Genomic DNA, 24,078 nt, shown 5'->3' with positions numbered 1-24,078 from the left:
TTTTTTTCCTGATCTTCTTCTCAGATTGCTCATCAGTAGTGTCTTGAAATGCTATGGATTTTTGCATATTAATCTTGTATCCCACCACTTTACCCAACTCATTTATTAATTTTTATATCTTTGTTGTGGGTATTTCAAGATTTTCTAGATATATAATCATGTTATCAGCAAATAGGAATATTTTACTTCTTTCTTTCCTATTTGGGTGCCTATTTTTTCTTTATCTAGGCTAATAACTCTAGCCAGGAATTCTAGCACAATATTGAATAACAGTGGTGACAGTGGCCATCCTTGTCTTGTTCCTAGTCTCAGCAGAAAAGCTTTTAGTCTTTCATCATTGAGTACAATGCTAGCGGTAGATTTTTCATATACGCACTTTACCATATTGAAAAAGCTTCCTTCTATTTCTATCTTTTGGAGTATTTTTTTTTCTTTCATTTTAAAAAATTTTATTATCATCTTTTTTTGAAGATATATAGATGTGTATCTATGTATACATTATTGAAGATACAGTATGTGTTACATTAAAAATATAGGAGTTTCTCATATATCCCACTCCCCACACTCCCCACTCCTCCCACATCAACAACTTCTTTCATTAGTGTGGTACAGTCATTGCATTTGATGAATACATTTTGGAGCACTACTACAAAGCATGGATTATAGTTTATGGTTTAGTTAACACTCTCTTCTAGTCCATTCAGTGGGTAATGGCAGGATATATAGTGTCCTGCATCTTCCCCTGCAATATCATTCAGACAACCCCAAGTCCCAAAAATGCCCCAATATCACACCTCTTTTTCCCTTTACTGCCTTTAGCAACTCCTGAGGCCACTCTCTCCACATCAATGATATAATTTCTTCCATTACTAGAGTCACATTTCTATAGTAGGATACCAGTAAGTCCACGCTAATCCATATTTTATTTCTCCAGCCTCAAGACACTGGGATGGCAATGTCCATTCCACCTCTAAATCCAGAGGGGGCTTGGATCCCACATGGCTGATGGATGGATTTCTCCTGCTTGCAGCTGTAGATGCTCTCAGTTCTCTGGTGTGGTGATTGACCATCTTAATCTCCCTGTTAGCTAACCTGAGTAAGTCCAATGAACCAGAGAGTAGGTATTGCAACTCTGCTAAGGCTCAGGGCCCAGTTGGCACATAGACAATTCAAAGATTCAAGTCTCCTGAGCATACACAAACTGCAGCACCAACCACAGGTTCGGTAAAAGTGACAGAAGAGGCATGTGTAGAGAGGTCACATCTGAATCCCATTCCATCACACTCAGGAGCACAAATTCCAAAGTAGGACCCACTGGCAAGGCACTGAACTCCAGAGCCATCTGTCATGACTTTAGGGCCTGGGTGTCTCCATAGCCCTCTGGAGAACCACTACCTGGGGTTGTATCTACTTTGACTCTCTTGCTGAGTTGTGTGTAAGCATAACCCCTCTGATGACCTCCTGACTCATTTTGCTGTTTTACCATGTAAACTTATTTGCCTTTACCATTTCCTCCTTTTATTCAAGGTCTATTTCTAGTTGCATCACCAGCTAGTACTTGGTAGTAATCTCTTGGCATCAGGGAGGCTCATCCCTGGGAGTCATGTCCCATGCTGGGGGGCAAGGTAAAGCATTTACATGCTGAGTTTGGCTTACAGAGTGGCCACATTTGAGCAACATGGAGGCTCTCAGGAGGCAACTCTTAGGCACTCTGCATCTCTAAGTCTAGCTGAAATTTTAAGCACACAGGCTCATAAGCATAGTCAACAGTATCAAGGGCTCACCATTGGACCTTCCTTCTTTACTGGTCTTTTCTCTTGTACATTGGGTGTTGTTGCTGCTCCATTGGGGAGTGCAACAGCATTTCCCAGAATGGGAACTCAGCACTCTCTCAGTTGTTGTGTGAAATTCTACCCCCATGCCAATACCCAACAAACATCAAGACATATCTATATACCCTATATGCATTCCCTGAAGAATTCCCTCCCACCCATGCGTGCCCCATCAATGACGAGCCATATCAGTGCTCCTCCCCTGCCATAGTTGAACCTCTCTGTGATCCTAAACTTCAAAAATGAAGTCTAATATATTTCTAAACTCAATTAATAGGAAAATGAAATGGTGATGAGAGGTTTAAAGATTAGAAATATAATATATAATAATTTAGAAAAAATAAAGTAAAAAATAAATTAGGGTATTAAAAAATGAAAAATAGTATAAGAAAAATTTTTTGATGTTTTGCCTTTCATCACTGTAATAGGTGTTGTCCTGTATGTACAGTGGCAAGGAAATCACTTCTATTTCTTCCTCAGTGGCTACATCCTTTTTAAAAAAATATGTCTTCAAAAAAGTTGTAGGTCACAGTAAAGTCGCATTATAGAATATAGGGAACTCCCATGTACTTGACATCAAACCCTTTTCTCCCTTCCCCAGCAATGATCTTTTTACATGTGGATGTTAAATTTACTGCAGCCGATGTATAGATATTGAAACATAGTTATCAACCATGGTTCCATTATGGTTTACCTTATGGTTTACATTTTAGACTGTATACTTTTATAAATTTTTGGTTACATTATGGTTTACATTATGGTTTACATTTTAGACTACACACCTTTATAAATTTTTGGTGATATTTAACATGGCCTGTATCCAACATTGCAGGATCATGCAGAACACTTCCATTGTCCCCCACTTACCCCCTCTTCCAACTATTCTGTTCCTCTCTCCCACTTCCCTCAGGGCCCAGAGTGACCACCAAGCTTCACTGCTTGAAGCACAAGATCCACAGATATCTGCAACAATGCTGAGATCCTGACACACTAGTCTGTCCTCCCCCTTTGGGAGCCACCCATGCTCTTGAAAGAAATCCTTCCCTCTGTTTGAGAGCATCAGGCCTCTCCAGGATGGGGGCATAACATCTTCCTGCTCATTTTATGGATCTCCACCCACTGATATAACACAGTATGTTATGATGAGCATTCACACATTCCCTAGAAGCCTCTCTAGGTGCACCCTGTGCCAGATGCCCCCCGTCAATCACCTTAAACCAGTAAACCTTCCTCATTATATTTTCTTAAGAGTTTCCTCAACCTTATACTTTCAACCACATACCTGACAATCTCCCATGTTCATTTGCTCCCCCAACCTCCCCCCAATTCCTTGGACTATCTGACCTGTCCTTCTAACCCTGGTCCCCCTCGGCCTGCAAAGCCCAATGCCATAATATCCCTATGTCCCCATATTATCCCTTCACTGCAAAACTACTTACCTCCACTTTATCATAGATTTTGCCTCAAGTTGCACTGGCTTACAACCTTCCTCTCTCCTCCTATTTCCTATAAGCCTATGTTTCAGTCTCTAGCTCTGAGACAGCTTGATTTGCTTAATTCATATTCATATCATGTAGTATTTGTCCTTCAATCCCTGGCTTGCTTCACTTAACATAAGGTCCTCAATTTCATCCATGTTATCCCATGTGTTAGTACTGTATTCCCTCTTACAGCTGAGTAGTAGCCCATGGTATGTAGAAACCACATTTTGTTTATCCATTCTTCTGTTGATGGGCATTTGGTTTGATTCCAACTTTTGGCAACATTGCATAATGCTGCTATGAACATTGGTATGCATATATCGGTTCATGACTTGTTTTCAATTCTTCTGGGTATATACCTAGCAGTGGAATTTCTGGGTCATATGACAAATCTATAGCTAGTTTTTTTAAAAACCGCCAAACTGTTCTCCAGAATGACTGGAACCTTCCACATTCTCTCCAACACTTGTAGTCTTCTGTTTTTAATACCCACCAGTCTAATGGGTGTAAGATGGTGTCTCATTGTACTTTTGTTTTGCATTTCCCTAATAGCGAGTGATGTTGAGCTTCTTTTCTTGTGCTTTTTAGCCATTTATATTTCTTCGTGGAGAAGCATCTGTTCAAATCTCTTGCCCATTTTTTAAATGGGTTGTTTGTCTTTTTATTTTTGAGATATAGGATTTCTTTATATATGCTGGATATTAGGCTCCTATCAGATACATGGTTTACAAATATTTTCTCCCATTGTGTAGGCTCTCTTTTCAGTTTCTTGATAAACTCCTTTGAGGTGCAAAAGAATTTAATTATGAAGATATCTAACTTATTTTTCTTTTACTGCTCATGCTTTGAGTGTGAAGTTCATGAAGCCATTTCCTATTACAAGGTCCTGTAGATGCTTCTCTATGTCTTCCAAGGTATTTATGGTCTTGACTCTTATATTTAGATCTTTGATCCATCTTGAGTTGATTTTTGTGAAAAGTGTGAGATGGTAATCCTCTCTCATTCTTTTGCATATGGATATCCACTTCTCCAAGCACCATTTGTTAAAGAGGCCATTCTCTCCCAGATGAGTAGGCTTGGTTGCCTTGTCAAATGTCAGATATCTGTATATGAAAGGATCTATATCAGAACTCTCAATTTGGTTCCATTGGTCAGTATGTCTATCCTTGCGCCAATACCATGATGTTGCATTTTTTTTTTTTACTCTTTAATGCACTTATTTTATTTTTTAATTATTTTTTAATTTAATAGATCATGCAAAATGTTATATTAAAAACATAAGAGGTTCCCATAAAGTCAGGTAGTGTGATTCCTTCAATTTCAGTTTTCTTTTTCATTATGTCTTTTGCTATTTGGGACTGCTTTCCCTTCCAAATAAATCTCATAGTTAGTTTTTCCAGTTCATTAAAAACTGCTGTGTTGATTTTTATTGGAAGTGAATTAAATCTATCAATCAATTTGAGTAGGATAGACATCTTGATGATATTTAGTCTTCCTGTCCATGAACAGGGAATATTGTTCCATTTATTTAAGTCTTCTTTGATTTCCTTTAACAATGTTCTGTAGTTTTCTGTGTATAAGTCTTTTACCTCTTTAGTTAAATTTATTCCTAGGTATTTGATTTTTTTATTCACCATTGTAAACGGTACTTTTCTTGATTTCCTCCTCAGATTGCTCATTATTGGTGTGCAGAAATTCTACTGATTTTGTGCATTGATCTTATAACCTGCAACTTTACTGAACTCATTTATAAGTTCTAGAAACTTTGTTGTAGATTTCTCAGGGTTTTCTATGTATAGGATATCATCTACAAATGGTGAAATTTTGACTTCTTCATTTCCAATTTGAATGCCTTTTATATCTGTTTCTTGCCTCAGTGCTCAAGCAAGAACTTCTACCCCAATATTAAATAGGAGGTGTGATAGTGGGCTTCCTTGTTTGTTCCTGATCTTAGAGGGAAAGATTTTAGGGTTTCACCATCATATATGATGTTAGCTATGGGTTTTTCATATATACCCTTTATCATGTTTAGAAAGTTTCCTTCTATTCCTATCTTCTGCATTCTTTTTCTTTTTTTATCAGAGAGGGGGAAGTATTTTGGTCAATGCTTTTTCTGCATTTATAGACACAAACATGTGATATTTTCCTTCATCTGTTCATGTGGTGTATTACATTGATTGATTTACTTATGTTGAACCATCCTTGCATACCAGGAATGAAACCCACTTGGTCATGGTGTACAAGTTGTCTGATGTGTAATTGAGTATGTTTAGCAAGTATTTTGTTGAGGATTTTAAAATCTAGATTCATTAGAGTGATTTGTCTGTAATTTTCCTCTCTTGTGGTGTCTTTGGCTTTGGTATGAGGGTAATGTTGGCATCATGGAATGAGTTAGGCAATGTTTCTTCTATTTCAATTTTTTGAAATAGTTTAAGCAAGATTATTGTTATTTCTTTCTGGAATGTTTGGAAGCATTTTCCTTTGAAGCCATCTGGCCTGCTGCTCTTCTTTGTTGTTGTTGTTTTTTTTTAATGCTTGATTATATCACTTTATTGTGATTGGTTTGTTGAGATCATCAATTTCTTCTTTCATCAATGTTGGCTGCTTCTGTGTTTTTAAGAATTTGTCCATTTCCTCTAAATTGTCCTTTTTGCTGGCATATAGTTTTTCAAAGTATTCTCTCATGATACTTTTTATTTCTGAGGGGTCAGTTTTGATATCTCATTTCTTTTTTTGTGTGTTTGCATCTTCTCTCTTTTTTCTTTGTTAGTCTAACTAAAGATTTGTCAATTTATTGATCTTCTCAATGAATGAGTTCTTTGTTTTGTTTATTTTTTCCAGTGCTTTCTTATTTTCCACTTCATTTAGTTGTACTCTGATCTTTGTTCTTTCTTTTTTCCTTCTTCCTTTGTGGTTAGTTTGTTGTGGTTTTACTAATTCCTCCAAGTGTGCAGTTAGATCTTTGATTTTAGCTCTTGCATATTTTTTTGATGTATGAATTTTTTTGATGTATGAATTTCTCTCAGTACAGCTTTTGCTGCATCCCATAAGTTTTGATATGTTGTGTTGTCATTTTCATTAGTTTCAAGGTAGTTACTGATTTCTTTTGAGATTTCCTCCTTGACTCACTGTTTGTCTAAGAGTGTGTTGCTTAACTTCCATATCTTAGTGCTTAATCTTGTTCTCTGGCCCATGCAGATTTTCAGCTTCATTCCACTGTGGTCAGAGAAATTATTTTGTATGATTTCAATATTTATTAATCATTGAGACTTTCTCTGTGGCTTGGTATTTGATCTATCTTGGAGAATGATCCATGTGTGCTTGAGAAGAATATATATACTGCTGTATTTGGGTATAGTGTTCTGTATATGTCTATTAGGTCCAGATCCTATAATGTATTATTCAAAGTCTTTGTTTCTTTATTGATTCTCTCTTGAGATGTTCTGTGTTTGCCATATGGTGTATTAAAATCCCCAACTCTAATTTTAATAACAACTATTCCTCTACTTAGTATTTCCAATGTTTGCCTCATGTATTTTGAGGTGCCCTGTTAGGTGCATAAATGTTTATTATTGTTCTTTCTTCTTGAAAGTTTACCCCTTTTACTAATATGTAGTGTCCATCTTTGTCTCTTAAAATAGTTTTGCATTTAAAATCTATTTTGTCTGATATTAGCATAGCTACTCCTATCTTTTGGTTATTGTTTGCTTGTAAGATTGTTTTTGAGCCATTCACTTTTAACCTCAAGAATCCCTGGTTCTAAGGTGGGTTTCTTGTAGACAGCATATAGATGGGTCATATTTCCTTATCTATTCTACCAATCTGTATTTCTTGTCAGGTGAGTTTAATCCATTAACATTCAATGCTATTACTCTCAAGGAATCACTTACATTCGCCATATTTTCTTTGGATTTGTGTATATCATATGCTGTTTTTATTTCTCTTTTTGTCTTTTTAGTTGTTCTTATACAGCTCTTTCTCTCTTGCCTTTTCTTTCCTCCTATAAAACTCCCTTAGTTTTTCTTGAAGGACTGCTTTCTTATTGGCATAGTCTCTTAATTTCTGTTTATCTGTGAGTATTTTGAACTCTCCATCATTTCTGCATGCTAGCTTTGCTGGATGGAGTATTCTTATCTGGGAAATTTTTTCTTTTACTACCCTGACTATGTCATACCACAGCCTTCTTTCCTCCATGGTTTCAGATAAGAAATCAGCACTTAATCTTATTGAGCTTCCCTTGTATGTGATGGTTCTCTTTTCTCTTGCTGTCTTCAGTATTTTCTGTTTGTCTTGAGATTGGATAATTTGACAAATTTGTCTTGGGGTAGGCCTGTTGGGATTTATACTGTTTGGGGTGCATTGCACTTCCCAGACATGTATATCCATCTCCTTCAATAGGTTTGGGAACTTTTCAGCCATTATTTCCTCTAACATCCCTTCTGTCCCCTTTCCCTTCTCTTCTACTTCTGGGATGCCTATAATGCAAATGATTGTGTGCTTTGTGTTGTCATTCAAATCCATAACTCCTGCTGAATTTTTTTCTATCTTTTTATTTATCAAGTCTCCTATCTGTTTGATTTCAGATGTACAGTCTTCCACATCATTACTTCTTTCCTCTGACTCTTCAAATCTGCTGTTGTTTGCTGAGAGTCTATTTTTGATTTCTTGGGTTGTACCATTCATCACCATCATGCCCATTATCTAATTGTGTTATGTTTATAATTTCTCCTGTATGCTCTCCGAGTGTTCTCTTAATATCCTAATTTTTTCCTTCACTTCATTAAGTTGGTCCATGATATTTGTTTGGAGAGCTTTGATTAGTTGTTCAATGTTCTGCTTCTCTTCCTGGTTTTTAGTTTGTTCATTGGATTGGACCATGTCTTCCCGAGTATTGGTATGGCTTGTAATTTTTTGTTGCCATCTAATCATCATTTTATCTGGGTGGGTTTGTTCAGTTGATTAGCTTCTCCATCTAGTCTTGGTTTTTATTTAATTGCTGTTTTTGTGTGTGTGTTAAGTTTTCTCTTTGACACTTTGTTCGTCTTATTCTACCTCCTTGTTGTTGTCTATGTTCCCTTAAAGGAAAAAGATTAGGGCCATGAAATGCAAAAGTGGCAAGAAAAGTAAAAGTATAATAATAATATTGATAGTAAATGTAAGCAGAAGAACCACATAAGACTTAGGAAAATGAGTACTGATTTGAGGTAAGCAGTGTAGAGTTATAAGAATAAAAAAGTGGAATACCTACAATGAAATGGAAAAGTGAATATGGATAAGAATATAGTGTGAATTAACAGCCAGCATGATCAGGAGTGAGGGAAAGAGAAAAGAAAGGACAATAACATAAAGAGTTAATAAAAGATAGAAAACAGAATAGAAGTGTTAGAAATAAAAAGTAAGAAAAATTGGGATCTAAACAAAGAAGTGGAATGTAAGAGCAAGAACAGAAGGTGGAAGATAGAAAGATACAGGAAGGAAAAATGATAACATTGGTATCCAAAGTCAGTATATACAGTAAAGAGGAAATCAAGGATGAGGAAGCACAGCAAAAAAGAAACAAGCCATCAGCCACTAATAGAAAAAAAGAAAACAGGAAAAAAAGAAAAAAGGTGGTGGAATAAGGAGGAAGGAAAGACAAGAAAACAAACAAATAAAAAAATGGACAAGCCCTCAAGCAAGGAGTCAACCAAACATTATGAAAAGCCAGACTTCCCTCTTATGCCCCTAGGGAGCTTCTCAGGCTGCTGTTTTTTTATCAGTCAATTAACCTGCAGCTTTCTCCCTGCAGATTTTGAGATGGGTTTTAGTGAGTGAACTAAGGTAAATTATGTAAGAAAATTAATCTTTTTTTTTATTTTTTAAGAAAAAATAAGAGACCCAAAGAAGCTTATACAAGGATAATGTCTTTGTTTTCCCTGTCTCAAAATATCAGCTAGATGTTTAATATCCCAGTGGGTCACTACTCTAAGAGGAGCCAGGAACTGAACCAGAGACCTTGCACATTCAAGGCTGAAACTCCTCCACAAGCCAAACCCTCCTTCTGAGTCAACTGACTCCTCCGAAAGAGTCCCCTTCCCAGGGTAGGATTGACTCTTTTCAGTTGAATAAACTGATTAGGAATCTGTCCTTCCCCTTTTCTCCCTTCCTCACTTCCCTCTCTCCCAGGGCAGCAGGAAGTCCATGTGAGAGCTCCCCTCCAAGATTCAGATGGGACCCTAGTGAACCAACTCACCAGAGAAAATAATGACTCTCAGTCTCTTTGACAGAGAGAACCCACATCTTGCCAGGAAGCATAAATATCCTCTTGGAACCCTGCCAAATACTTTCTACTGTCCCCCTCCCTTAGGTGTGTTACACAGGACTAGCTAATTGCCTGACTCTACAGGCAATATCCCAGGGAGTTTGGGTAAATCAGGCTGCCGCAGCAGATTTGCCTCTCACCCTTCCTAGTTTTTCTTCAAGTTAGCTGGTATGCCCCTCAAAGTTCTAAAAGGGGGTCCACAGAATTGAACCCACACTCGTTGTCCCCTCTGCACCCTTCACCAGAACCCTCTCACTCTCGGAGTTTGTCCAAGACCAGTGTGGTTTGGGAACACCGGGGTTCAGGATTTGGGAAATGCTGGGTTTGGGGAACACAGTTTTGGGGAACATGGGTTTGGGGAACACAGGTTTGGGGGTATACGGGTTTGGAGATCCCACATTTGGGGATTTTGGGCTCAGGGAATGTGGAGTTTGGGGAATGTTGCAGCTATCTGCCCTTAAGGAGGAGCTTAGCCTTCCCACAGCTTCAGCCACAAGTGCCAGATACCTGCGGGTTTACCTTGAGCAATCACACTTTTTGTTGCACTCTCTCCAGATCGATGTCCAGAAGGCTTCTTCTGGAGTGTTTTTATAAAGGATGCTGCATTTTGTCAAAAGTCTTTTCTGCATCAATCAAGAGGATCATGTGATATATCTTCAATTTATTAATGTGTTTTATTATATTAATTAACTTTCTTGTGTTGTACCATCCTTCCATACCTGGGATAAAACCCACTTGATCATGGTGTATAATTTCTTTAATATGCTTTTCTATTTGGTTTGCAAATACTTTGTTGGGGATTTTTGCATCTATATTCATTAGAGATACTGGTTTCTAATTTATTTTTTGTAGTATCTTTATACATTTTTTTTATTAGGTGATATTGGCTTCATATAATGAGTTTGGCAGTGTTCTTCCCTGATGAATTTTTGGGACAGCTTGAGCAAGATCAGAATTAGATCATCTTTGAATGATTGGTAGAATTCACCTGTGAAGCCATCTGGTCCTGGGCTTTTCACCTTTGGAAGTTTTTGATGACTGTTTCAAAATCTGCACTTGTGATTGATTTGTTGAGGTCTTCTATTTCTTCTAGTGTCAGTGTAGGTTGTCTGTGTATTTCTAGAATTTTCCATCTCATCTACATTGTCTAGTTTTTTTTTTGGTATACTGTATCCTCCTATGTTCACAGCTTTTTGCTCATAGTATCCTCTTATGTTCTCTCTTATTTCAAAGGGTCAGTGGTAATGTCCCCCCTCTCATTTCTGATTTTACTTATTTCCATCTTTCTTTTTTCTTTATCATTCTAGCTAAGTGTTTGTCAGTTTTCTTGATTTTATCAAAGAACCAACTTTTGATTTCATTGATTCTATTTTTTTTTCTCAATTTCATTTATTTCTTCTCTTATCGTTATTATTTTTTTACCTAGGCTTGGTTTGGGATTAGTTTGCTGTTCTTTTTGTAGTTCACCCACATGTGAAATTAGGTCTTTGATTTTAACCCTTTCTTATTTTTAAATGTAATCATTGAAGTCTATAAATTTACCTCAGCATTGCATTGTGATATCCCATAGATTTTGATATGCTATGTTCTCATTTTCTTTCATCTGAAGATATTTACTGAATTCTCTTGCAATTTCTTCTTTGATCCACTGATATTTAAGAATTTGTTGTTTAATCTACAAATATTTAAGAATTTTCCCCCTTTCCATATTTATTGATTTCCAGCTCCATTCTGTTATGGTCAGAGAAAGTGTTTTGTACAATTTCTTTTTAAATTTATTGAGATCTGTTTTGTGACCCAGCATATGGTCTATCCTGTAGAAGGATCCATGGGTACTTGAAAAGAATGTGTATCTTGCTACATTGGGGTATAATGCTCTCTAAATGTCTGTTAGGTCCAGTTCATTTACTGTATTATTCAAGCTTTCTGTTCCTTTATATCCTTTGTCCAGACATTCTATTCATTGCTAAGAGTGGTGTATTGACATCTCCAAATATTCACGTATAGATGCTGATTTCTCCCTTCAGTTTTGCCAAGGTGTGCCTCATATATGTTGCAGCACCCAGGTTAAGTGCATAAATATTTATTATAGTTATTTCTTCTGGTGAATTTCTCCTTTTAAAAATGTATAATGATCTTCTTCATCTCTTATAACAGTTTTGCATTTAAAATCTGTTTTAACTGATATTAGTATCACTACACCAGTCCTTTTTTGGTTGCTATTTGCATGGAATATCTTTTTCCAACATTTCACTTCCAACCCAGTTGTATCCATACATCTGAGGTGACTCTCTTGTAAACAGCATATAGATTGCTCATATATTTTATCCATTCTACTAGTTTATGTCTTTTGATTGGGGAGTTCAAGCCATTAACTTGCAATATTTTTACTGTAAAGGTATTACTTATTTCATCCATTTTATCATTTGGCTTTTGGTTGTCATATCTTACTATTGTCTCTTTTTACCCTTTAATTTAATTTTCCTAAGAATCTTCATTTCTACACTCTTTCCCAGTCTCTCAACCTTGTTTTCCCCTTTCAGGATGAAACACTTCCTTTAACATCTATTGTAATTCTGGTCTTTTGGTAACATACTCTCTGTTTTTGTTTGTCAATGAAGATTTTTAACTCACTCTTACTTTTGAAGGACACTTTTGCTGGATGCAAAATTCTTGGCTGGCAATTTTTCTCTTTCAGTACCTTAATTACATCATACACTGCCTTCTCTCCTTCATGGTTTCTGATGAGAGGTCAACACTTAATCTTATTGAGGTTCCTTTGTACGTGATGTGTTGCTTTTTTTTTTTCTGCTTTCAGAATCCTCTCTTTATCTCTAATATTTGTCATACTAAATAGTAGGTGTCTCTAGGTAGGTCTATTCAGATTTATTCTGCCTGGGGTGCATTGTCTTTCTTGGATATTGATATTTATGTCTTTCATAAGTGTTGTGAAGTTTTTAGTCATTATTTCCTCAAATATTCTTTCTGCCCCTTTTCTATTCTCTTTCATTCTGGGACACAGATAACATGCATGTTTGTGGATTTCATTCAATTCCATTCAATTCCCTGAGACCCTGTTCTATATTTTCCATTTTTTTCTCTTTCTGTTCTCCTGATTTTCCAAGTTCAGATGTTCTATCTTTGATATTACCAGTTTTGTCTTAGATCAATTCAAATCTGCTATGTTCCTTTAATTAATTTTTAATTTCTCTCATCCATCATGTCTTCATTCCTGTAAGCTCTGTTACTTCTCTTTGCAGACTTTCAAATTTTTCTTTATGCTCACATGCTCACCCAGTGTCTATTTTCTTAATATCCTTTATCTCTTTTGTCAGAGTTTCCTTCAATTATTAGATTTGATTTAAGAGATTTGTTTGATTATCATGATTAGTTTTCTTAAATGTTGTTCCTTTGGCTTGGCAATTACTGCCTGTTTCCAATTTGGCTTGTAATTTTTTCCTGATGTCTAGACATCTGAATATAGTGATGAATTTACTTTGACTGTCAATTTCTTTTTCTTGTCTAATTTTTTTTTTGTTTGCTTTGTTTTTTTTACAGCTCTTCTTTGATTTTTCATTTAACTTATTCTGATTCTTAAAATTACCCAGCTTAAATTATCAAAATGAGGCCAGGGTGTCACTAGTGGGACTAACTAGGTTTTAGGGCTAAGAGAGACCTACCAGCAGTTTTTTTCTTCTTGAAGTTTCCTGGCCAGCCAGCAGATGGCAAGAGTTAGCAAACCTTTCCACAGAGGTGTTTTTTTTCAACCTCTACTTGTCTGTTTCTGGTATGGCCAGAAGCAAGATTCAAGATCCCTGCTGGCCAAATTCACTGAGGAGAAACCACTCTCTGCCATCCAAAGCACCCTCCCTCTTCCCAGGGAGCTAGACATTTGTTCTTTTCTCAGTTGACTGCAGTGAGCCAGAGATTTTATCCAGGCTGCACATCTTAAGAGTGGGGGTTTGGTGCCCTTCCCTGCTGCAGCAGGGATTTAGTAAGTCACGTTTGTTGTTTCTGGTTCTTCATCTCTCTGTCTCTCACCTTCCAGAGGATTGTGTAGCACTGTCTTTGTCTGCTGACTCCCAAAGCAAGGTCACTCAGAAAGCTTTTGGCCAATTCTCCATTGCTTCTGTGAGAGATAAGTCCTGCCTTCCTACTCCAATCCTATCATCCTTGAAATATATGCAGCCTTTTTTGATGAAATGGTCAGACCTTCATATTTTCTTCTTCTTTCAGTTCCTCCTGCTGTTGCATTAGGTTGTGTTGGGTGGGGAAAATAATAGACCTTATAGCAACAAGGAAGAGTGTCCCCTGTCTGTGCACTCTAACCCTCACAGATGTAGGAGGGATAGCCTATTTCTTGACTTGCTCTGCTGGACTGCTGGCTATTGTAATGTGTTGGCTGCTGATGATAATTCTGCCCTTCTCTTTAGATATTAGATTTCTGCTTTTGGCATCCTTCTTTTCCTGACCACAGAACTCTGTGTGACCATTGACATCTTTACATGTTCTCTATGGTACATGTGAAAACTGTATCACTCCCATGTCAAAACAGATGTGGTGCTGAGGTGAATGGTGGATGTCTCTTAGGAAATTATTGACTATCCCAGGCCACATCCAAGTAAATAGCTTCTAGGCTACTGTATACCCATTTCTATTTCTGTAGTTTTATTCCCCTTCTCACAGCACCTGTCACATATCAGGTTTGAAACAGGAATAAGAGATAGCAAGTATGGTATACCCTCCTCACCTTCTCTTCATTCCTCTTCTACCAAAGGCCACAAAGTAGAAAGATGAGAGGAAATATTGCTTTTAACTTCCCTTTCATGTCATGGTAGTACTTCAACTAAGTCATATCTTCCTGTTCCCATGTTTGCACTGACCTCTAACCTTAGGCTATAATGGTGGGGAGTGGGGAGATAAATGAGCTTAAAATAAGAACCATTATATTGGGAGGTGTCCCATAAGCATTCCCCTGTCAGGCCAGTTGACTGCTTACAGTTTTGAACTAGTCATTTTTCTGTATTGCTAAAGTGAGAGATAAGGGATATAGCAAATAGGAATTAGACATCTTTCCTTTTTTAATTTTAAGGGACATTTGGGTTTTTAGTTCACATAAACTTTTAATTTCTGATTTACTGAAAATTTAGAGTTGGGACCAGATAGACTCAGAGGTAGCAGAAAAAAAAAAAACAACATCCCCTGACCTGTGCATTAACAAGCTTATCTTTGTGATCTTGATAAAGTCTACTATAACCAGTTCAATATGGTGTTCCTTTAGAATAAGTAATATATAAATTTTATGTTTTATAATCTGTAAATGCTCATCCCTTATGAGATTATCTAAGATCACTTCTGAGTTTATCAGACTCTGGATAGATTCTTGAGTCCTAGATTATCCAGTAAAAATTTGATATGCCATCTTCCAACATCAACCTGGCATTGTTGATAGTACTGTCTCATTATGTTTTATATTTATCCTGATCGATAATTGGCATGTGCCATGTGCTATACACTGTTCTAAGCACTTTCTATAGATTAAACCATTTATTACTTGCAAAATTCTACTAGCTAGTTACTAATATCCCCATTTTGCAAATGAAACTGAGGTGGAGAGAAAAGGTAATTTTCTCAAGATCACAGATCAAGTAAGTGATAGAGCCAGGATTTGAACCCAAGGACTGTGATCCCATGTCTTTACTCCCACATTATTTTCTTGTCTCTGATAGGTAGAGAAATTTATGAGTTATGGATATATAAATGTACAGTTGTTCTTCTTACTATTGTTATGTATTTTTTCTCAGAGTGTTAGCAATTAAGCCTACTTTGAAAATTTGCCCACTTAATCACACATACAAGAGCACATGTAAACAATAAAATCTTTTTTACTTTAAATAAAATGTAAAATATAATAATTTAAATGAACAAACAGTTTGAATATAGAAACACAATCTAAAATGGAATGTTTCGCATCTTAATATTAGCCCTACCAGCTAGTCAAGGTTTCTAGAGTTCACTCTCCAAAACGCAAAGCTTTCTGCCAATTTGGTTATCACTACTTCTTGTGGTAAAAATATCATAATAGAGAAGCTGAGGACATTTGTTAAGTAATGCTTAGCAATGTGCATCCTCCTGTATACTGATTCTTTTAAGAATTTTTTTACTTTGCTTCGAAGTATATTGTGCACATTCTCACTTTTGTTTAGCATATTAATTATTCATGTTTTCCATATTTAGCCCATTAAGACAATTAATGACTGAGAATGCATCTCCATTTTCTGTTCATTTATTCATTTCAATTATACTTAAAATGTAATGTATATGGCATTACATTTTCTTTATTTGAAACTTCAGAGGAGAGGTAGTAAAGGAGCAATCAGACAAAAGGATACAAACAGGCAGAAATGAAAGATTGCCTGCCATTAAGTTATGATTACGAATTTACTTGTGTTGGTTTTCAGGGGGAATTTGCACTAAGTGTCTTTCATCTTGCACAAAGAAGACATTAAGTGCATGAGAGGGAAGTGACAGACAAAATGTGATAATTGAACTGGCCAAGCTATGCTCTCATTGTCCCAAACCAGCTAATAGGATCATAATATAAAAGGATCTGACTGAGTTAAGACAAAAAAGAAAAAAATAAAAGAAAGTTCTGCAGCTAATAACTTAAAAGATGTGAAAAGTTTCATTCAGCTATGTAATCTTATAAAACTTTACATTAGAGAGAGTATCACAGTTGGATATGGGCATAGAAATTCTTAGGGTATTTAAGCAGAGGCTATGGGATCATAAAAAACTGCATATGACTTTATGCTCCCCCTTCCTAGTTCATAAAATTGTTTTTTCCAGGATGCAAAATGTCTTGCAGAGCTAGAGAAATGAATGACCCTAGAATGCTTCTTGCTGCTCAGGGACTATAATATCATCAAATTGAGTTCTGTGGAACTGACCAGCAAAGTTGGACATCTGGTGGATTGTAAACAGTCAAACCACATGTGAGACATAGCTCAAGAGTTGTGTGGGTTTTGACCATCCCAAGTGGAATACTACTTCACTATTCACATTCCTCAATTTTCTTTCTAAAGCAATAGCTAAAATTATCCATGCCTAATCACATGGTATAGACATAGAAACTGAGGGCAAAAGAAAAAAATCTACCAGGTTATACACATTATTCAGGACGTACGTATTGACAAAGCTGCAAACATGCAATCAGCTGTATACAAAAAGCTAATGCTTTTAATTTTAAATTCTGGGAAATTTTTGAAATAAGTTGAAAAGAATGACAAATTAAAAGTCTAATTTTGAAAACTATCACCAGAAATTTATCAAAGTATGTAATGCATATATAACAATGTTTTTAGATTTGTTCCTCTCATTCACCTGTGCTCTGATACTATGCTTTTAGTAATAATAAACATTATTTTTAGATAAGTTTTAGATCTACGCCAAAATTACACTGAAAGTCCAAGGAATTCCCATATCACGCCCCCCCCAACCCACACCCACACACATAGTTTCCAATATTAGTAACATTTTACATTAGTGTAGTACATTTGCTACAATTGGTGAACCAATATTGAAGCATTGCTACTAGCCAAAATCTGTAGTTTACATTATTACGGTTTACACTTTGTATTGTACAGTTTTTTAAACATGCTTTTTCTCATCTTTGACATTCCTGAGCCCTTAAATTCTGCTTTAGCTTCATTATTCCCAGATGAAATAGACACCATATTTATCTAGTAAAGAAAATATATGATGTATTTAAGGAACATTGGAATTTGGCCGTGTAATTGGTAATTCTTTGAATATGAAGATTGTTTTGTTATATCCTGACTCTAAAATCAGTATTTAGATTGCAATATTAAAACTCTAAACTTATTTTTCTTATTTAAGAAGTTTGAGTTCACAAAACAGTCATGCATACCATACAGGATTCCCATACATTGCCTCACCACCACCACCTTACATTGTTGTGACACATTTGTTACAATTGATGAAAGATCATAATATTACTACTATCTATAGCCCATAGCTTATATTTGGTATATTATTCCAACAAACTATCCAGTTATTAACACCATGTATTATATTGCATATTTGTTATAGTTCATGAAAGAACATTCTCATGTTTGTACTGTTAACTACAGCCCATCATTCACCCTGGGTTCACTGTGTTATGTGGTTCCCTGCCTTGTACAATCCACCAAAGTGTAGCCTCAGTGGCCCTCAGTTTCATCACAGAGATGTACTGTCATCAGTTCAGTCCATTGCAGAATGTAAAACTTTAAATTTTTAGAAAACTTTATGTAAAACACTTTAAAAATAGTAAATATGCTAATATTTTGTGTAGCTATATGGTCTTAGGTAATTCTGTTTATACGTATTTACTACCAAGTTTAGATATATCATTACTATTGGAATCTTACTTCTTTAAAGAGGTGATAGGGCTGCATATGCACTTTGGGCTCACAATGTTCATGGAAGACAATATTTCATAATTTGGAAAAGTCAATGTCATGCAGGAGCTTGTCTTATATTCCCCAGGACCTATTTAGGCTCTTTGGTAGACATCAGCTACTCACGATGTCCACCGGGAGGAATTTACAGACAAGCACTGGAGATAGGCAGGTGTCAGGGATTTCACTGACAGTCTTCTTTGCATCATTAAACAGGTACTCAGTCCAAGGCTGTAATAGAAAATAGATCTTTTACTAAAGATTTTGTGTGGAAGAGAGATTGCACTGCACACTACACAACAGAAACTTAAGTTCCTAGGCAGGAACATGTGTTCTTCCTTCTAAAGTTTCTCCATTCTTCAACCACACAATTCTCTTCTTTTTCTCTCTCTTGTAGAGACACTGTACATATCCTTTAATACCCTAAGTCATTTAAATTGGCCACTCAATTCAGGAAAGAAAAAAAGTCCCATAATTATTGGAGTTGTGACTACTTGTTGCTCTTCAAGCTCCATTAATTGAAGGGTTTGATTCCAGTCCAAGTTACTAGTGGGTAAAACATTAATCATGAGGTAATGGGAGCTCTGGTGAATAAGTAATTAATAGTCTCTGGGAGACAAGATTGGAGATACATTTCAGATGAAAGGTAAGAAAATAATGAAAGCATGAGAAATGAAAAGTACATGACTTGGAGGACCTGGTAATTTGGTGTAAACTATGGCTTTTGATGGCTGGAGGGAGACTTTGAAGTTGTAGTACTAGAAGCAAAGGGTCTCAAATGCCATATTTTGGAATTAAGATATTACCATTTAGCTAATGCTGCGCCATAGTGAAGTGATTTCTAGTTAGCTAGTTAGACAGGTAAGTAAATAAAATCAATACCAAACAGCAAAATTTTAATAAATATTGCTAGCATTTATTTTATATTTACTAATTTCATACACCTCTAAACTCATTTTTATAAAATTATTTTATGGTTGTAGGCAGGTAAAAAAAAGTGAGTCATGGCTATTTCTTATTTTCTATTATCTTAATATCTTTTCTTTCACTTGAAAATGCTTTTCATGTAATAATAGTAATAATGCTCTTAAACCACAATTAACACTCTTTACTTGCTGACCATAATACCACATAAATAACTGTCTCAACACAAATGTTTCCAAATAGATTTTTAAAATTAATTTTTTTCATTATTTCCTGCATTTATTCATTAATTAATTCACAAGATATTTACTGACCAATTACTTGATGACAGGCCCAGTGGTCAGCATAGAAATGTGTGGTTTTTGTAATTGGATGTTTTCAGTTACAACGAAATGCTTTATTTGGTGATTCTCTCATTTTACAGATAAATCCTAGGATGTTGAGGGACTTGCCCAAGGTCACAGCCTTAGTATAGAGTATTACAGCCTATACTAGAAGTCAGGTCTCTAGATACCCTATTCATTCTGCTTTAAATAGACTTTAATCTATAGAGGAGGGAGAAATGGGCTGATTTACCTAAGATGTTAATACTTTGTCCAGATACCCTTAATCAACAAGAGGCTGAGTCACTGAGTATGGTCAGAGTTCACAGATATTATAACTTAAAACAGGGAGGTGAAAAGGGTGGCCGTGTTACCATTATAAAGCACAGCAAATCCCTCTTTGCTTAGGGAAAATAGTCAACCTTTTCACAGCTAATAGATCATTGATTTTACTTTTGTCCCTTTAAAAATGTTTTTGTACTACCCTATAGATGGATCAGAGCTAGTAATTGCATGTCCTTAAATTCATTGTAGAGCTCGGTGTGGTTGAAAAATTGGGTTGAAAGTCAGAAGAAATGATTTTGAGCTGAGGCTCCACCACATCCTTATTGAGATACCTTGTCTGTAAACAACGGCAGTCAAAATTCTTTTATCAAGTTATTTTAAGAAGTTCTTTGCAAAGTATAAAGTGTTATATATATGACAATATTATCCAGCATTTACTTAAAATAATTGCTAAGTATAATTATTATAATTAAAATTGGTAGGCACATATAGTTTCTATATGATTCTAAAAGGAAAATTTGAACATTTCTCTAATATATTGGAAATATGAGAGTATCAAGGTCAGTTATTCATGTTCTTTTTAAATTTTTTCTTCATGTGTGACTTAAATTCTAAACTTTTTCTTATATAGATCTGCCTGGATTTATCTAGTCCATTATTTTAATTCAATAATCTCTGCTTATAAAACTGTTGCAATATAGCTTTTTATAAATTTAATAATCTTCATAATTGATAATAGTTATTGAGTGTTTTTGATGTACAGTCTTGTATTCATTTATATAAGGTATCTCAACTAATTCTTAAAACAATTGTTAATAGCAGGTATTATTATCAATCCCATCTTATAGCCACCAGAACCTAGAAGTTAGGGAATTTACCAAAGGTGGTATAGCTAATAATTGTGATAATATAGAAGTAGAACAAAGATTCAAGTACAAGAATATCTAATTCTATCATCTGAGCTACTGTATACTTCTGTTGAGTGAAAAATTTGTTCAATAAAACAATACATGTTCTATATATTATTCAAGTTTGTGAATAGATCCAATTTGATTTTTGTTGTTACCTATCATGCTAAAATTCTAAAAATGAAAATAGCACTTTCTCTTTTCATTGGAAATTTAAAAATATTCTTTTGCCATGGTGAGAAAAGGCCTTAAGTGAATGTTTGTCATCTTCATATTTCATCTTCAAGGTTGTGATTTTTTCACCCTCGAGGATACACTAGAATGGTTTGTACAGCCACATCAACATCAAGTCACACCTGTTTCCCATGACAAGGCTCCTGTTATTCTCAAGAATCCAGAAGCAAAGGTTAAAAGCATTTAGGAGACTAAACAGGTGCTCACAGGTACCACTAGTTATTAGCATAAGTAGATGCGGCCTATTCAAGTCTTGAACCAAAAGGTCATCCAACTGAAAATGTCTTCCATCTGTTTTTGTTATGCTCCTGTCCAGCATTGTTCTTTGCTGAGTTATACATAGAGTGAGTCCCTGATTTAAAAAAAAAAAAGAGCCCGAAATGATTCCTTTTTGAATTGAGATAAAATGCTTTTGTGATGTTTGACAACATGACATTGATAGTTATTTTAAATTTAAATATTATAGGCTCCTTGAGTTATTTTAAAGTTTCCCAATTATAAAAGCAGAAATTTAATTAGAAAATTCTTCATGATCTTTCCTATCATATAGTCTTTCCTATCATAATATGGATAGAAATACATATATGAAATTTATCTTCAAGAAAATTTGAGCAACGCTGATATATTTTGTCTATAGGTCTCCTTGGTTATGACCTGTATATTATTTCATTGTTGATTCATTCATTCATAATTTTCAAGTATTTATCATATACCTATTATAGTTAATGAAATATATAATACACAAAATAGGCTTGGTTCCTTCTTAGAGAGGTAACACATATTAACTAGGCAATTAAATGACTAATCTGAATATCACAATGGTTTATATTTCAAAGAAAATTTATATGGTGCTAAGCCCTTACATAATTGAATACTTGTACAGATACAACTGGGTTAGTGCAATTATACTGATAAGTTTAAATGAGTGCCTACTAGATAATAACTGGAAGACTGGAAGATCATATATTCTAGTCCCCACTTATGCTAAGAAATAAATAAGACTGTTCTTATCCTTGAATGGCTTTTCTCCTTTCTGTGAAGGAGACAGAAAATGTAAATGTGCACGGGTTGTGTATCTTGTTAAGTCTTATATTGGGGAGGCAGAGGAGCCTTGGAGGCCTAAAGGAAGGGACTTCCAACAGCCTGAGGGGTCTGGGGAAGGTACGCTAACTTAAATCTAAGACCCAAGGAGACTTGGAGCTGCCAAGTATATATTTATGTCCTCTTTTTCCTGAGAACTTATTAACAGAAACCATAACAAGATTGATACACATCATTTAAAAACCCCCATATATCAAAAACTGTAATAAGCAAAGTGGAGAAGCCTTGAAAAAAATTGTAACATAGACACAGGTGAAAGGTTAACAGCACTAATGTATAAAAAGCTCTCTATTAAGTGATACAAAGAAGACCATTCAACAGAAAAAAAAATTAGCAAAGAACATGAAATGGCATTTCATATAATAATACAAATGATCAACTAAGAGATACATAAATGCTAAGCTTGCTAGTTATAAAAGGCCTGCAAATAAAAACAAGTTATTACATATGCAGATTGTTAAAAATTAATACTCAGTATTGGTGAAGGTGTAGAAAAGTAGCAGTCTTCAACTCTGTTAATAGGAGGGAAAATACATGAAGCATTTTGGAGGATTTTGTCATGGTGATGTGGGCTATGGGTGGCAGGCTCTTTGTCTCTTCAGAGATAACCTAAACTGTGACTTGTGGGTGTGGGATGATGAAAGGTTGCAGTCCTGCCCTTGGTGAGCAGGAGACAGTTTAACAATGCAAAGTCTATAAACTTTAAGTATTCAGGGGAAATGCAAAGCAAATATGCTAAAAGCTTATCGAATGCCTGAGGTCCATGCTAAAAGCTTACTAAGATGTGGAAATATATGCTAATTTAAGCCTATTGAGAACTGAAACAAAAGGACCATTTGGCCTTTCCTCTCTGTATAAAAGGGACTAAAAAATCTTGTTCGGGGCTCGGGATTCAAACAGAAAGTTCCCGAGTCCGGCCCAGCCGTCAATAAACCATTTTTCCTTCTCAAAATCATTCCTGAGTCCTGGCCTCTCTATACTCAAGTAATTGAACTTCTCTCAAATTCTACAACAGTGGCATACTAAAAGTTAAAAATAAAGATATTTTTGACCTAGAATCCTAATACTAGAAATTTATTCTAAGGGAAGTAATTGGACAAGTGTACAGAGATTCAGGGAATTTATCATAAAATTGTTCATGTGAAAAAATAATGTAAAATGTCAATAAGTGTCGTTGTAAGTAAAATTCCTTATATATAATGGAATGCTCAGAAAACTTTAAAATCATTATGTAAATATATATTTATTGCTGTGGGGATATGTTTGGGACATAAAAGTGAAATAAACAAATTACAAACTAGGAATACTACGACTCCATTTTTAAAAATATGGTATAAGCTGAAACGGCTGCTCCTTTTCACCTCGGCGACAGGGGTTTCCCCTTCGCTGCCCCCGAGCTCCGAGGCGCCCGCGGCCCGAGGCCAAGATGCAGTTTATGTTGCTTTTTAGTAGTCAGGGAAGGCTTCAACTGCAGAAATGGTATGTCCCACTGTCAGACAAAGAGAAGAAAAAGATCGCCAGGGAACTTGTTCAGACTGTTTTAGCACATAAACCTAAAACGTGCAGCTTTCTTGAGTGGCGAGATCTGAAGAGTGTTTACAAAAGATATGCTAGTCTGTATTTTTGCTGTGCTATTGCAGATCAGGACAATGAACTAATTACCCTGGAAATAATTCATTGTTACGTGGAATTACTTGACAAGTATTTTGGCAGTGTGGGTGAACTTGAGATCATCTTTAATTTTGAGAAAGCTTATTTTATTTTGGATGAGTTTCTTTAGGGAGGGAAAGTTCAGGAACCATCCAAGGAAAATGTCCTCAAGGCAATTGAGCAGGCAGATCTCCTGCAGGAGGAAGCTGAAACCCCACGTAGTGTTCTTGAAGAAACTGGACTGACATAACTCTCCTCCCTTGTTGATGACTTCTTGTGGCATTTCACACACTGTAGCTGTTCACTGCCTTCATGTCCATGTTCGCTAATGGTATAAGATGTTTATCAGTATTGCTGTGTGCTAAGCCGCTTCATTCAGACCTAAACAAAAGTACTATTTATTTTTTAAGGGAACTTTGGTTAATCAAGTGAGAAATTGCGGGACTTAAATATGAATTAGAATGCTGCAGGAAAGAAAGATACCTTTTCTAGATAGATGAAAGTTTGAATGTTAGTTTCTCTTAATCTAATGTGTATGCATAAAAATGACACAGTCAGGCAATGTGCATTTATTACA

At 35.6% G+C, this 24,078-nt stretch overlaps 1 pseudogene; it reads left to right on the top strand.

The window, feature by feature from the left end:
* The first annotated feature begins 23,277 nt into the window (after positions 1–23,277).
* LOC101431513 (AP-1 complex subunit sigma-2 pseudogene) lies at positions 23,278–23,818 on the top strand (annotated as a pseudogene).
* Positions 23,819–24,078: the final 260 nt, after the last annotated feature.

The sequence above is a fragment of the Dasypus novemcinctus genome, chromosome 3 (genome assembly GCF_030445035.2).
Source record: "Dasypus novemcinctus isolate mDasNov1 chromosome 3, mDasNov1.1.hap2, whole genome shotgun sequence".
NCBI classification, from domain to species: domain Eukaryota; kingdom Metazoa; phylum Chordata; class Mammalia; order Cingulata; family Dasypodidae; genus Dasypus; species Dasypus novemcinctus.
The sequence above is the reverse complement of the archived record's forward strand: the minus strand, read 5'-3'. Positions and strand labels throughout refer to the sequence as shown.